Genomic DNA, 14,232 nt, shown 5'->3' on the forward strand with positions numbered 1-14,232 from the left:
AGAAAGCTGAAAGCAAATGATGACACAATCTTCAGGTCAGTATGGAGTGATTTTGAACAGACAAATCTGGTTCCTGTAGAGAATGTGTTAATAAGCTCTGTAAGGGACCATAGTGAGTCTTTATCATACACACATAAAGAGTTCACCTATAAAAACTTCATGTAAGAGGCTGATGGGGTAAGAAAAAGGAATTTTTTTTTTTTTAGAAAATCAAGCCCAGACAGAATTCAGGACATATTCCTTTGCTTTTTTATTGGATTACTGAAACAATCAAAATTAAGAAAAAACTCTGTATCTCAGACAGAAATCAACATTTTAAAATCAATCTTAGCTAAAGTGCACAGTTCAATTTTTAACACGAAAAGTGGAATTCAATATCCATCAATCCATTTAGTTTCAGAAACAAGACTTTTAAATTTGTACATAGAATTAAGTGGTCAGGAAAGTAAATGTCTAAATGATTCCTGCTTCCATCCTTTCTACCATTACCATGTTTACCTATTCCTTTGTACTTTCTTATCAGTAAATCAGTTCTCATCAGTAACAAAAAAAAGACAATAGCAGAAGCAATTTGAGAATTACATGTCCACAAATAGACATCAGCCAAAGGCACCAAGTAACATAGTCTGGTTGAACTTCAGTTATGACTGTTAGTTAATTTTATCCATGTATTTCTTTGTATTTGAGGGAAGAACGGCTTCAAGGAAAGAGTCATATTTTACTTGAAGATAAGAGCTGAAGAATCTACCATTTGGCTGCTTATTAGTAATACCTTTTTTTCATATATATCTGTTTTTATATTTAAATTCCTCAGCTTCAGTTTACAGACATTTTCTTACTATTTTTTATCATGTGTATTTGATAAAGAAAAGAAATTAATGAAATTTCCCATGATAATGATCTTTTCTTGAATTCCAAGTCCATAAAATATTTCCTTCTCCAAGATTTTTTTTTACTTTAGAAGTTCACCTTTGAACTATTACAGGAGAACTAGCTTGCTTTCATTATCATTGCAGATATATGTAAATGTCACATAGTTCAGGTAAAGGGACTTACTTTTGTTATCCCGTGCTGCTTCTGGGTTCAAGCTGATTATTTTGGTCTTTAGATCTAGTAAAACATTTGGAAAGCCATTGCTGCTACAATATTCACTATTTCTTGTGTTGAATTTGTGCTGTAGTGCAGCCTTTTGGTTTGTTCACTCATATTTTGTCTACTACAACCTTTTGCTGTTAGTTTCTATCTTGTTTATCACATTAACTTGGCTGGATTTGTTCAGATTTTTTTCCATTCTTCTTACCAGCTCTCAGTACTCTTTATTAAATGGTTGCTTTTCAAACTATCAAACTACCTATTCAAGCTGTAACACTTTTTCTGGCTTTTGGAACTTCCTTTGTGCAGATATAGATAACCTTTGACTCTCTTGAGATCCCTTTTATGGCTCTATGTGTTACCTAGTTACTGACCTTTTCAAACAGCTAGTGCTCTTCTTCCTCAGTAAAGGACTCATGAGCATGTTAGCATCCAGATGACATACAGGGACTTTATTCTGGGTCTTCAGGAACACCTTTAAGAGGGGACTTCTCTGGAACAATTTTGTCTTTTCAGCATCATTATGAAACTTTTGCTAACTCCATGTGCTAACCGCAAAGCCTGTTTCACTGCAAAGGTTTCTTTGTTCCTAACATATTCTGAACTCTCCCAACGATGTTTCTTTCTTTAATAACCTTCATCTCCCTCTATCATTTTTGTCATGTTATATCTCTTCCTTTTTTGTTCATTCTTTTAGCAGATCACTTTCTTCCTCATCAAAGTGAGATGAGATTTTATTCAAAGGTCTCATTCTTTGCATAAAGCCTGTTTTTGTAGCTGTTTATTAAATTATTTCAACTGCCTCAGAAGACTTTGCATTCATTTTTTTTTACTTCTTTTTTTTCTCTCATTTCTTCCTTTTTTTCCCGTCTTTGTGGAAATTTTTTTGAAACATAGCATTCAAATTCATCAAAGAAACGAAGGCATGTCAGACTCTTTTACTTCCACTTGAGAGGATCAAAATCCTACAGCTATGTGTGAAAGTGCTCAAAAAAAAAAAAAAGGTCTTGCCAGGTGACCATAAAATGGGTGTCAGACCACAACTAAATTTCTTACTCTTTTGTGCTGGATAAGCTAGTTGATCTCTAGGAAAAAAAAGCAAGTCTAGTCAGCATAAACCTAATCAGAAGACAAATATCTTATAAGTGTTTGAGGTAAGAAAACATACATCAAATTAGGAGATTACAGAACAGAAGTTGCAACCCATGTCAGATATGGTAATAGCAGATATGGTAGTATTTGGCTCTGAGCACATCATCTGTATGCAATTATGATTTAACAAATTCCCGACTCATGAGCACCATACAAATAATCTGACAATTAACGACATAGATGCTGAACAATCTGAAGAATGTTAGTCACTTGTTAAGTAATGACTAAAGTCATTCCGTCAGTGTTTTCAGAAGATGCTTGGGTTTTCTATTACGTCCTATTTACCTAGAAAACGACTTCATCTTAGAAGTTATTTATTTGTTTTTTCTTATTTATAGTTTTTTTATCAAATCCTTCAGATCTGTTTATTAGTGACAGATGCTTGTTGAGGGTGACTCATTGCTAAAGGTCACTGAGAGACCCATACGTGGAGTGGATAAGGAGTCACGAGAGGTGTGCTTCCTGCCAGGAGCCAAGGTCAGTGATGTGGCTGAGAGAGTGCCACAGCTTGTCGGTGATGTGGGCTACTACCCCCTACTTGTGTTCCATGTAGGTATTAATGATGTCATAAGGCATGACATCTCCAGGATCAAAAAGGATTTTAAAACCTTGGGGGAGCAAGTAAAAGGTAGGGGGGCTCAGGTGATTTTCTCCTCCATCCTGTTCACTACAGATAAAGGGGGAGTCTGCAATGAAAAAATCAGTCAAGTGAACTCCTGGCTGGGAAGCTGGTGCCAACAGGAAGGTTTTGGATTCTACGACAATGGATCCTTCCTTGGGGACTACAGCTTGATAGGACAGGATAGGATTCATCTCTCCCATAAGGGCACTGCAATATTTGGGAGCAGGCTAGCAAACTTAATAAAGAGGTCTTTAAACTAAAGGACTTGGGGGTGGGGGAAGAAGCAAAATAGAACAAGCTGTCCTCTCTAGCTTGGAAACAGGGCAGGACAGGGAATAAATGCCCTTCATCTGCACACTGGGCTGAGATACAGAAGACTGACCACCCTGAGAAAGAGCCAAACCGGGTAGAAACCTCCTGTATCCATCCAGGGAAACCTATGTGTTTGAGTAAGCCCCTGCACAGCCTCTACACCAATGCACACAGCCTGGGGAATAAGCAGGAGGAACTGTAGATGTGGGTGCAGATGTAGGACAATGACAGCTGCCATGACTGGGTCACAGCATGGAGGGCTATGTATTGTTTAGGAAGGACAGGTTGACAAGGCAAGGAGTTGCTCTGTATGTGAGGGAGCAATTAATGTGTACTGCACTGTGCCTGGATGGGGATGAGGAGAGAGTAGAGTGCTTATGGGTAAAAATTAATGACCAGGGCAAGGCAGGTGATATTGTTGTAGGAGTTTGCTACAGGCCACCTGATCAGGAGGAGGATGTAGATGAGGCCTCTACGAACAGCTGTGAGCTGCCACACAATCACAATCCCTGGTCCCTGTGGGACTTCAACCTCCCTGACATTTGCTGGGGAAGCCACTCAACCAAGCACACACCGTCCAGGAGGTTCCTACAGATTGTTGATGAAAACTTCCTGTCACAGGTGATTGAGGAATCAACGAGGAGGGGTGTGCTGCTGGACCTGGTACTGACAAATAAGGAGGGCCTGGTTGGGGATGTGAAGGTTGGAGGCAACCTTGTCTGCAGTGACGATGAGATGGTAGATTTCAAGATCCTGTGTGGAAGAAGCAGGACACTAAGCATGATTGTGACCCTGGACTTCAGGCGAGTCCTCTTCACAGATCTGCTTGGAGGGATCTCATGGGATTAGATCCCAGATGGCAGAAGTGTCCAACAGAGCTGGTCAATCTTCAAGCACCACTTCCTCCAAGCCCAGGATCAGTGTGTCCCAATGCGCAAGAACGGAGGAAAATGAGGCAGGAGGCCTCCATGGCTGAGCAAGGATCTGCTGGGACAACTCAGGCAGAAAACAGCCATCTATGAGATGTGGAAACAGGGCCTGACATCTTGGGAAAAGTATAGGGACTTTGCCAGAGCATGCAGGGGTGCAACTAGGACAGCTAGAGCCCTTCTATAATTCAATTTAGCCAAGGAAGTTAAAGACAGTAATAAGGTATTTTTCAAGTACATCAGGAGTGGAAGGAAGACAAGGGGGAATGTGGACCCACTACTAAACACAGAGGGTGCCCTGGTGACTGAGGAAGAAGAGAAGGCTGAATTACTGAATGCCTTCCTTGCTTCAGTCTTTATGGTCAAGGCCAGCCCTTGGGAAGCCCAGTCCAGCAAGGATAATAGGATGGCCAGGACAGCAGAGGACTTGCCCTGGGTGGAAGAGGTTAAAGACTTGTTGGCCAAGCTTAAGGCTCATAAGTCAATGGGTCCTGAATTGAGTTGGAAGCCTGTGGCCAGTGGAGTTCCACAGGGATCGGTTCTAGGGCCAGCCTTGTTCAGCATCTTCATCAATGACCTGGATGAGGGGACAGAGTGTACTCTCAGCAAGTTGGCTGATATCAAACTGGGAGGACTGGCTGATTCCCCAGAAGGCTGTGCTGCCACTCAGCAGGATCTCGACTGGCTTGAGAGTTGGGCAGAGAAGAACCTCATGAGGTTCAACAAGGACAAGTACAGGCTGGGGGTCAAACTGCTGAAGAGCAGCTCTGCAGAGACCTGGAAGTCCTGACTGACAATAAATTGAACATGAGCCAGCAATGTGCCCTCATGACCAAGAAGGCCAATGGCATTCTGGGATGCATCAAGAAGAGTGTAGCCAGCAGGCTGAGAGACGTTCTTCAGCAGGGGTAGTGGACTAGAGGATCTCTAAAGGTGCCTTCCAACCCTACCATTCTATGATTCTATTCCAATCCTGTAGTACGGATGGTTGATTCATATCACAGAATCATTTGATACAAATTTTGCATTTTATAAATAGTTCTCTCCTCTCTCAGAAGAATTTTTTTTAAAACTCCCAAGCACCAAAAGCAGCAATCTCAGAAACTAAGTGTATGGCTTAACCATGTAGGAAACCTCCCATTATCCTGAAGTAGCTGGATGATAAACATGACTCATGGTGGGTAAATGAACCTGCATTTTACTCTGCTTTTCCAGATGTTACAAATGAAATGTTGTGTTAAAATAACCGCAATATATCCTTTTCTGTATGAGTCATCTCCCTCAAAACTTCAAGACCAGTCTTTCCTATTATTATTAATATTTCATAGAATATTAAAGTAGTGCCTAGAGGCTCTCTCCAGGGATCTGGAATTTACTGGGTCAGATGTAGTATGTGTGCTGTACTAAAGAGGGGGGAAAAAAAAAAAAAAGGAAAGTGAAAAAAAATAAAGTGAAAAAAAAAAAAGACAGCTTCTGATCCCAGCAAATACAGTCAACAGACAATGAAGAGCAGGAACGACAGCACAACAATTTAATTCTGTCTTATCTGTCCTAGGAATGCTTCAAGCTTCAGACATATTCAGGTAGAAATCCCATAACTTGCTACCACATTTATTTCTTCTCAGCAGCCTTCGGATATTGATAAACACTTATAAAAGGTAAATGTTCAATCAAGTAATAAGCCATCAGTCATGATGATAGACAACTGAATGAATAAACAATGCAACAGCCCTAAGGTATCAGTTTCCAAGAAATTAAAGAAAATACTACTAAATGGATGGGCTGGTGCAATAAGACAGGAGAAATGTTTCATTTAAGAGGGGAATGTGTATTTCTCATGTGTTGTTTTTGACAGCAAAACAATGGAGAACTATCAGGTAGGGTCAACATGAGTTCTCCCTGTGTAATCTTTGATCACTGCAAATGACAAATCAGGCCACAATCCAGCAGTGCACTCCTGCACTTTATGGACGGCAGTTCCTACCTTCATGCTATAGTGTTTGCCGTACAGACTTGTTCAGTAGTTCACTTCTGTTGTACTCTTGAAACAGCTGTTCAGATGCAATATGTGACATACTACTGTGGGACACTTCTGGTAATGTTGTAACATCAGTTTGCATTTGCTTGCAAGCTGCCTTGCTATGCAAATTGCATCTTTTCTTTATTCTGATCATTTTCCATGAAGCTATACTTTAGAGAAGGTTTTTCATGACATTATATACCAGCACAGAATTACAGCAAATGAGCAATGGCTTTCACCTGGATTCTGAACTTAACATCAAATTGGTAACAGAATCATGACAATCATGCAAAAATGTGTGAAAGCAATAACAATCAGATAATTTGAAAATGTTTCCTTTAGTTGAAGAATATTCTTGCCTATTAGGATATCAACATCACTGAAGCAGCTGAAAAGAGAAAGAAAGACTATAATAAAAAGACGAAAACAGTAAATCAATATGTCAACAAATCATAACTAAATACCCAACGTTGAGAACTTTTTTCAATTGTCTAAGTCCAATGTCCTGCTGTAGAGGCAATGCACTGTCTATATTGCATTAGGCTGCTCAGCCCTCTGCTCCCAGGTACAAAACCCATACACAGAGTAGTGGACTTTTCAGGGGAATTGTTATCTTTTTCCTAAGCATCAAACTTGATAAATATATCAGTTAAAGTTGTCTTCACTGGAGCAACTTTGCAGTTTCCCAAGTTCCTCTCTGGACACTCAGCTTCAGCAATAAAATGCAATCTAATGCTATATTTTTAGTAGCATAAACCCAGGCCAGACCTGCTTAATCAAAGACAAGTTTTGGTAAAAGATGATTATACCTATTTCAGTACCAACCAAGCAGAGTAGCAGTAGAAGCCAATTCAAACTGTTCCACTGAATCCAATGTTTCAAATCTTTGCAAGGTTTCTCTGTTGCAAGGAAGCCTTGCCTGTAGAGGAAGTAGGTTTGATTCCTTCATTCAAATAAAAAAAAAACCCTCTAGATTGAAGTATTTGAGCTCCAGCAAAACTCTTGAAACAGTCAATCTGTGTCAAAAGGCTTCTTCCAAAAATGTGGACTAAGTAATAATAGTTTCGTACTTACATTACTGAGAACACCTAGAAACCTCAGTGAAGACTTCTGATGTCACCTGGCTAAGCTGTGTAAATTAAATAAGTACACCATACAAAAAAAGTGCCATTATCCTATTGGACCGTATGCATAGAAGAAAGTTAAAGTCTAATCATCTGAGTTTTCGGTGTCCATAGGCTTTAATTTTAAAAATTATTGACAGAATTAAGAGACTATGATGAGAATATTCCCAGTTATTCCCTTGGTGACATATATAAAATCCTTTTTTAAATTCTCTTGTGACTGGTTAGACCCCACAGAGGATCAGCATGGAGGAAGATGGGAACAAGTGGCTGGCTGCAAGGGTGTGCTAACTATTTTCAGGTGCTCTGCTCTTCCCAAGGAGTCCCAAAGACACGTGAGTCCTTGTGGCAGCTCAGGCAGGTGTGGTTTGATGCCAAACTCATCTAAAATTTTCTTCTACTAGACCGTTTCTGTACTCTCAAGTCTAAGCCACATATCCTCACAAAAACAGGATGAAGAGAAGCCAAAAAGATCTTTCCAGTCATTGCATCCCACATCAATTTGAAAACAGTCAGCAAATATCAGGTGATTTAAAAGTTGGAAGTTTTACCTCCAAATCAACTGGAAAGTTCACTATGTTTACTCTGAGCAGATCCTTGAAATAATGAAACCACATTAACAATTGTTGAGTCTGAATGAACTTTATAACCTGCAGCAGCTGCACCATGCTCCACCCTGAGTTGTTGATAATGATTTGGGGCTGACCCATATCCCTCTGGAAGTGGTTGTATTTTTTGGGTTTTAAAACAGAGTTTTTTTATTTTGCCCTAAATGTCCCTACACTGTACAGATGGTGTCATCAGTGTGTCTGAAGGGTAGCATGCAAGACCAAGGTCAGAGCACTTAAAATAGGAGTTTTGAAACCAGGGTAGAAGGAGAGACTAGAGATTAAGCTTTCCTTATGGATGACTTTTAATACTTCAGGAACATCAGCAGCAAAAGGAAGACGAGGTGAATGTGGGCCCACTGTTAAACACAGAGGGTGCCCTGCTGACCAAGGATGCAGAGAAGGTCAAACTACTGAATGCCTTCTTTGCTTCAGTCTCTACATCCAAGGTCAGCCTTCGGGAAGCCCAGTCCAGCAATGATAGTAGGATGGCCTGGACAGCAGAGGACTTGATCTGGGTGGAAGAGGAAGAGGTTAAAGACTTGTTGGCCAAGCTTAAGGCTCATAAGTCAAAGGGTCCTGATGGGATGCATCCTAGAGTGCTGAGAGAGCTGGCTGATGTGGTTGCCAAGCCTCTCTCCATCATTTCTGAACAATCATGGAGGACAGGTGAGGTGCCTGACGACTGGAGAAAGGCCAATGTCATGCTGGTCTTCAAAAAGGGCAGGAAGGGTGACCCAGAAAACTACAGGCCAGTCAGCCTCACTCCATCCCTGGAAAGATGATGGAACAACTCATCCTTAATTGTCGTCACTGAAAACATGGTTATCAGGGGGAGTCAACATGGCTTCGTCAAGGGGAAATCCCATTTGACCAACCTGATATCCTTCTATGAGTGCATAACCAGCTGGCTAGATGAGGGGAGAGCAGCGGATGTCATCTACCTTGATGTCAGCAAGGCTTTTGATACTATCTCCCGTAACATTCTCATCAGAAAGCTCGAGCGTTGTGGCTTGGAAGAGTAGACAATGAGGTGGATCAAGAGCTGGCTGAATGACAGAGCCCAGAGGGTGGTGATCAGTGGCACGGAATTGAGTTGGAGGACTGTGGCCAGCGGAGATCCACAGGGATGGGTCCTGGGAATAGTCTTCATCATTGACCTGGATGAGGGGACAGAGTGTACCCTCAGCAAGTTGGCTGATGACACCAAACTGGGAGCACTGGCTGATTCCCCAGAAGGCTGTGCTGCCATTCAGCGGGATCTCGACCGGCTTGAGAGTTGGACAGAGAGGAACCTCATGAGGTTCAACAAGGACAAGTGCAGAGTCCTGCACCTGGGGAGGAACAATCCCATGCACCAGTACAGGCTGGCAACCGACCTGCTGAAGAGCAGCTCTGCAGAAACAGACCTGGAAGTCTTGGTTGACAATAAACTGAACATCAGCCAGAAATGTGCCCTTGTGGCCAAGAAGGCCAATGGCATCCTGGGACGCATCAAGAAGAGTGTGGCCAGCAGGTCAAGGGAGGTTCTCCTCCCCCTCTTCTCTGCCCTGGTGAGGCTTCATCTGGAGTCCTGTGTCCAGTTCTGGGCTCCTCAGCTCACGAGTGGAAAAGAACTTCTGGAGAGAGTCCAGCGCAGGGCTACCAAGATGATCAGGGGACTGGAACATCTTTCTTATGACAAAAGGCTGTGGGAACTGGGGCTGTTTAGAACTGATAAGAGGAGACTGTGGGGTTTCTTATTAATATTTACAAGTATATAACTGATGGAGGTTGGGGCATAACTTTTTTTCTATTGTATCTAGTGACAGGAGAAAGAGTAATGGGATGAAGCTGGGATGGAACAAAAAGTTCTATTTAAATATAAGAAAAAACTATTTTACTGTGAGGGTGAGGGAGCAGTGACACAGGCTGCCCAGGGAGGGTGTGGAGTCTCCTTCCTTGAAGGTCTTCAAAACCCACTTGGATGAATTCCTGTGTGACTTGATCTAGGTTGACCTAATTCAGCAGAGGGGGTGGACTATATAATCTCTAAAGATCCCTTCCAACACCAACCATTCTATGAATGCATGATTCTATAATCTCCTGCAGATTCTGTGGTAAAGCATCAGGGACCTATGTCAATGCTGCACACAGTAGTGGCAACTAATGATCTTTATGCCAGGTATAGGGTTCAAGCCCAACTGAGGCCTGCTCCTCGTCAAACTTTCACATCTTTGCCCTCTCAGCCTGGAGCCTGACCACCCACAGAAGATGCTGAAGCTTCATTCAGGAACATGATTTCACCTTAATCTATACTCACCCTGTAGTAATTTGTCCCCTTGATGGATACTGCCAGGCAGGATCTGGACCCATTGCTCCAGTTGTGCTTAACAAAGCCCCTCAGAAACATTTTGTTTGCCAATGTTTTTCAACCATTTGGAAAAGTCATTCTCCCTCTCATCACATTCATGGAGTAAACATGTAGACTTAAAATCATTTCTTCCTACAATCTTATGATTACCTTGACTGTTTCTCCAGACTAAAATACCCCAGGCCCCCGTAGCCACACATATGGCTACCACAGAATCCCAGCTTCAGTTTATTTTTTTTTAGCAGTCACTGTTGAAAACTAGTTAAGTGCAACCAAGCCAGAATACCTACCTTGATCTTAATACCTTAATTCTGATCCCAGCAGATCCCAGCTTCTCCTGAGGCAGCAGGTCAGCAAAGCTTAAGTCAAGCTGGAGATGGGTTCCTGCCACTGAGGCACCCTGGCATAGTTGCTGGTCTTTGGAAGTAGTGTTGTTGGACAGCAAAGGCATGCCTTTCATCTCTGCAGGTGGTCTTGGTGCTCCTGCAGGGCTCTGATCTCCCTTTTGCCTCTACTGGTGCATTATGTGGGAATGGACCCTTCCAGAGCTCCTACTATGTGCCACCTCCCTAATCTGGGCAGAGTGATTCAAGTCCATCACCTCTCATCTTCAGGAGGAACAGAGAGGAGACATGGAATAAAGGTGGCATAACGGGAGCTGCAGCTGAGATTAATATCCAGATTAGACTGTAGAGAATGCTAAGTAAAGAGTCTGAGTAAGTGGACAAGAAGGGTAAAGGCAGAAAAGATGAGGAAGAACACTGAGCATACTAGAAGGGAGTCCTGTGAGCCCATGGGAAGGTCAGAATGGGACTGTCAGCAGGAGTTGTTTATAATGCCAGCTGAGAGTCTGGGTATGTCAGCTATCTGTCTCTCCAGGCCCCAGCACCCTGGGAACACAGATTTTTGATGTCTTACAGTGGTATGTTGTGCCCAACCTCATAAATTTCCTCCCTGAGCATAGAATAAGGCTCTTGCTTTTCTGGTCTTACCCTAATATCATCCTTCTGGGCCTCTTCGCACCTGGGAGTCCTGATTGATATTAAGATAAATATGAGCCAGCAATGTGCCCTTGTGGCCAAGAAGGCCAATGGCATCCTGGGATGCATCAAGAAGAGTGTGGCCAGCAGGCCAAGGGAGGTTCTTCTCCCTCTCTACTCTGCCCTGGTGAGGTCTCATCTGGAGTCCTGTGTCCAGTTCTGGGCTCCTCAGCTCAAGAGGGACAGGAAAGTGCTGAAGAGAGTCCAGCGCAGGGCCACCAAGATGATCAGGGGACTGGAACATCTTTCTTATGAGGAAAGACTGCGGGAATTGGGGCTGTTTAGTCTGGAGAAGAGGAGATTGAGGGGAGATCTTATTAACATTTATAAATATCTAAAGGGTGGGTGTCAGGAGGTTGGGACATCCCTCTTTTCAATAGTAGATAGTAACAGGACAAGGGGTAATGGGATGAAGCTGGAACACAAAAAGTTCCACTTCAACATAAGAAAAAACTATTTCATAAGAAAAAAACTATTTCGTGAGAGTGATGGAGCAGTGGCACAGGCTGCCCAGGGGATTGTGGAGTCTCCTTCCTTGGAGGTCTTCAAGACCCTCCTGGACATGTTCCTATGCGACCTGATCTAGGGACTCTGCTTCTGCAGGCGGGTTGGACTAGACGATCTCTAAAAGTCCCTTCCAACCCCTACCATTCTATGATTCTATGAAAAGACAAATAGACAGGCTTTCTGTTCCTCACATTGCATAAAACCTTCCAGGCCTGCAAAGAAGTGTTACAAATCTAAAAATTCCTTGGAGGTGGTCTCTCATATCTCCTTCAAAATCTAATGATGCAACAGGAAAACTAGTTAGTAGAAGACCACTGTTGTACCACTCATTTTCTCTTTCCCATTCTGTCCTCTAAGAAAACACTGAATGTGTATAAATCACTTTTTTCAGTTTGTGGAGTCTGAATTTTTTCTAATGGGCATTGTATACTAAATTAGAGCCTGTTGATAGTAACTTTTTCTTTCCTTAATTGCCTTTCATAGCCTTCACAGAAGTACTCCAAGGGCCACAGGTTTTCTTATGACCACAGATTAAAAGCCACTAGCCTAGAGGAATACACTATCCACAACAGGAGCAGTTGAAGCTTTCCAATGATACACCAGTCAGGGCTTGGCAGCACCCTGTGGCTTTTGCTGCTGCCTGCTCCAGAGCAGTGAGCTTTGTGGCCATAATGAGACATTCAGCCTTGTGTCATGCTAGCATAACATGCCCAGAAGGCACTAAATAAAGATGGTCTAACAGCTGACATTGATTGCAGCCACTTTTTCATGACTCACTTTGACATCCTCTGAGGTACCTTAACTCACCTTGGGTCCACATATTACTAACTTATGTAGCCTATGGAGTCTAGAGCATAGGTTTGGCTCACCACAGCATGCAAGGCAGAGCTAGGACTTGAATTCTGGTCAAGGATGCTGCATTGATATGAAGGTCTGTTCTAGAAAACAGACTTATGGAAGCACACACTTGGTTCATTCACATTTTACAAATGATCCTAAAATCCAGATTTGGAAATCTGGACCCTAAAATCCTCTACTTTTGGAAATGTCTCAATCTGCCTTTTCTTGGCTTTGTGTTTTTTCAAAACCATCTTTTTTTTTTTCCATTGTCTGAGTGTTTTCAGCTTATTCTGATGATACTGCAGATCTTTTGAGAGGTTTTTTGATTTTTAAATAAATTTTCTGAGGTTCTCTGAGGCAGAAGAAAGCCACTAACTGGCTAGAGAGGCACCTGAAATTGTAATGAATCTTTAGAAGGAGAAGATAGTAGAAGATTTTTCTTAACAGATGCAAAAAAGTTCTTTCTTTATAAATGGCTACAAGTGAGAAAGCGCTAAACATGAACAGTAACAGTGTTAGGAGAAAGTGGGTAAAAAAAGATAAAAATCCTTGCTACAAACCTGAAGCTTTGAGTAATAGCTTTGAACTCCACCCAAAGTGGTGCATGAAACCAGGAGCTTTAGGAAAGCCTGAATATTGTACAAAGTCAGTAAAAAAAACCTTCAGGAGTACTTGCATAGGCTCAGCAGGGAAACGGATGAAATCATGTAATCTCAGGTACTTTTTTATTTCATAGTTAAAACTGATTTGACTGGCTGGTGTAGAAAAGCAATGCTCTTGTCACTGTAGAACACATATAAATTAAAGTAATTTCACTTACAGGCAGAATACTGTGGATTAAACCACATTATGAATGCAAATTTAGCACTCAGAAATGATCAGTGTGTTTGTGTCTGCATGGTGTTAAAACTCATTCACTAATAATCATAACCCACTTCTAATCCCTATAATGCCTTTTAATACCAATGTATAGCCTGCTAAGTGTATAATTCTGTGGTACCAGGAAGGCACGCGGGCAACTAACACGCTACATCTCAGTTATTGTAACTAGCCACAGCAATTCTGGGAGTTTGCATTCACATTTTTGTTTTTACATGGTGTAGAAAAACTGAGGTATGCAGCTTCACAGACATTTCTGAAGAGATTTCAGGAAATTAATGGGAAGTTCTTCATTGTGCTGATGCTCACTCTGATGTCAAGTTCTATCAAGCCTCTTACTTTACAAAAAGATCTTTAAAAAATCTCAGTTTGATGAGTTAGGGAGGCATCAAGTTATATTTAGTTTGTTTTCTTGTTACTAAGTGTATTTTACATCTATTGCTGTGTGTGTCCTCTCCTGTTCAAAACCAAAACAAGTTAGCATACAGTAGGCATTCCAGATGCAAAATGAATTCTCACATCTTATTATTTTAATAAGGGGGAGGGAGGTGGAAGGAGATCAAGCTACCTAAAAAAATATAAAATCTTATTTTGTATTCTTGTCTCCATGAAACAGAAAAAAAGTACTCAACTTCTGAGGGTCTTCACAGGTCTTTCTGGGCTGTGAAACAAATCCACTGTTACATTTTTTCAATGTAGTGCAGGAGAAAAATATACTGTGAGAATTACTTCAACCTCAAATAATCTGGGAGAG

Source organism: Colius striatus, chromosome Z, assembly GCF_028858725.1.
Source record: "Colius striatus isolate bColStr4 chromosome Z, bColStr4.1.hap1, whole genome shotgun sequence".
In the NCBI taxonomy this organism is placed as follows: Eukaryota; Metazoa; Chordata; class Aves; order Coliiformes; family Coliidae; genus Colius; species Colius striatus.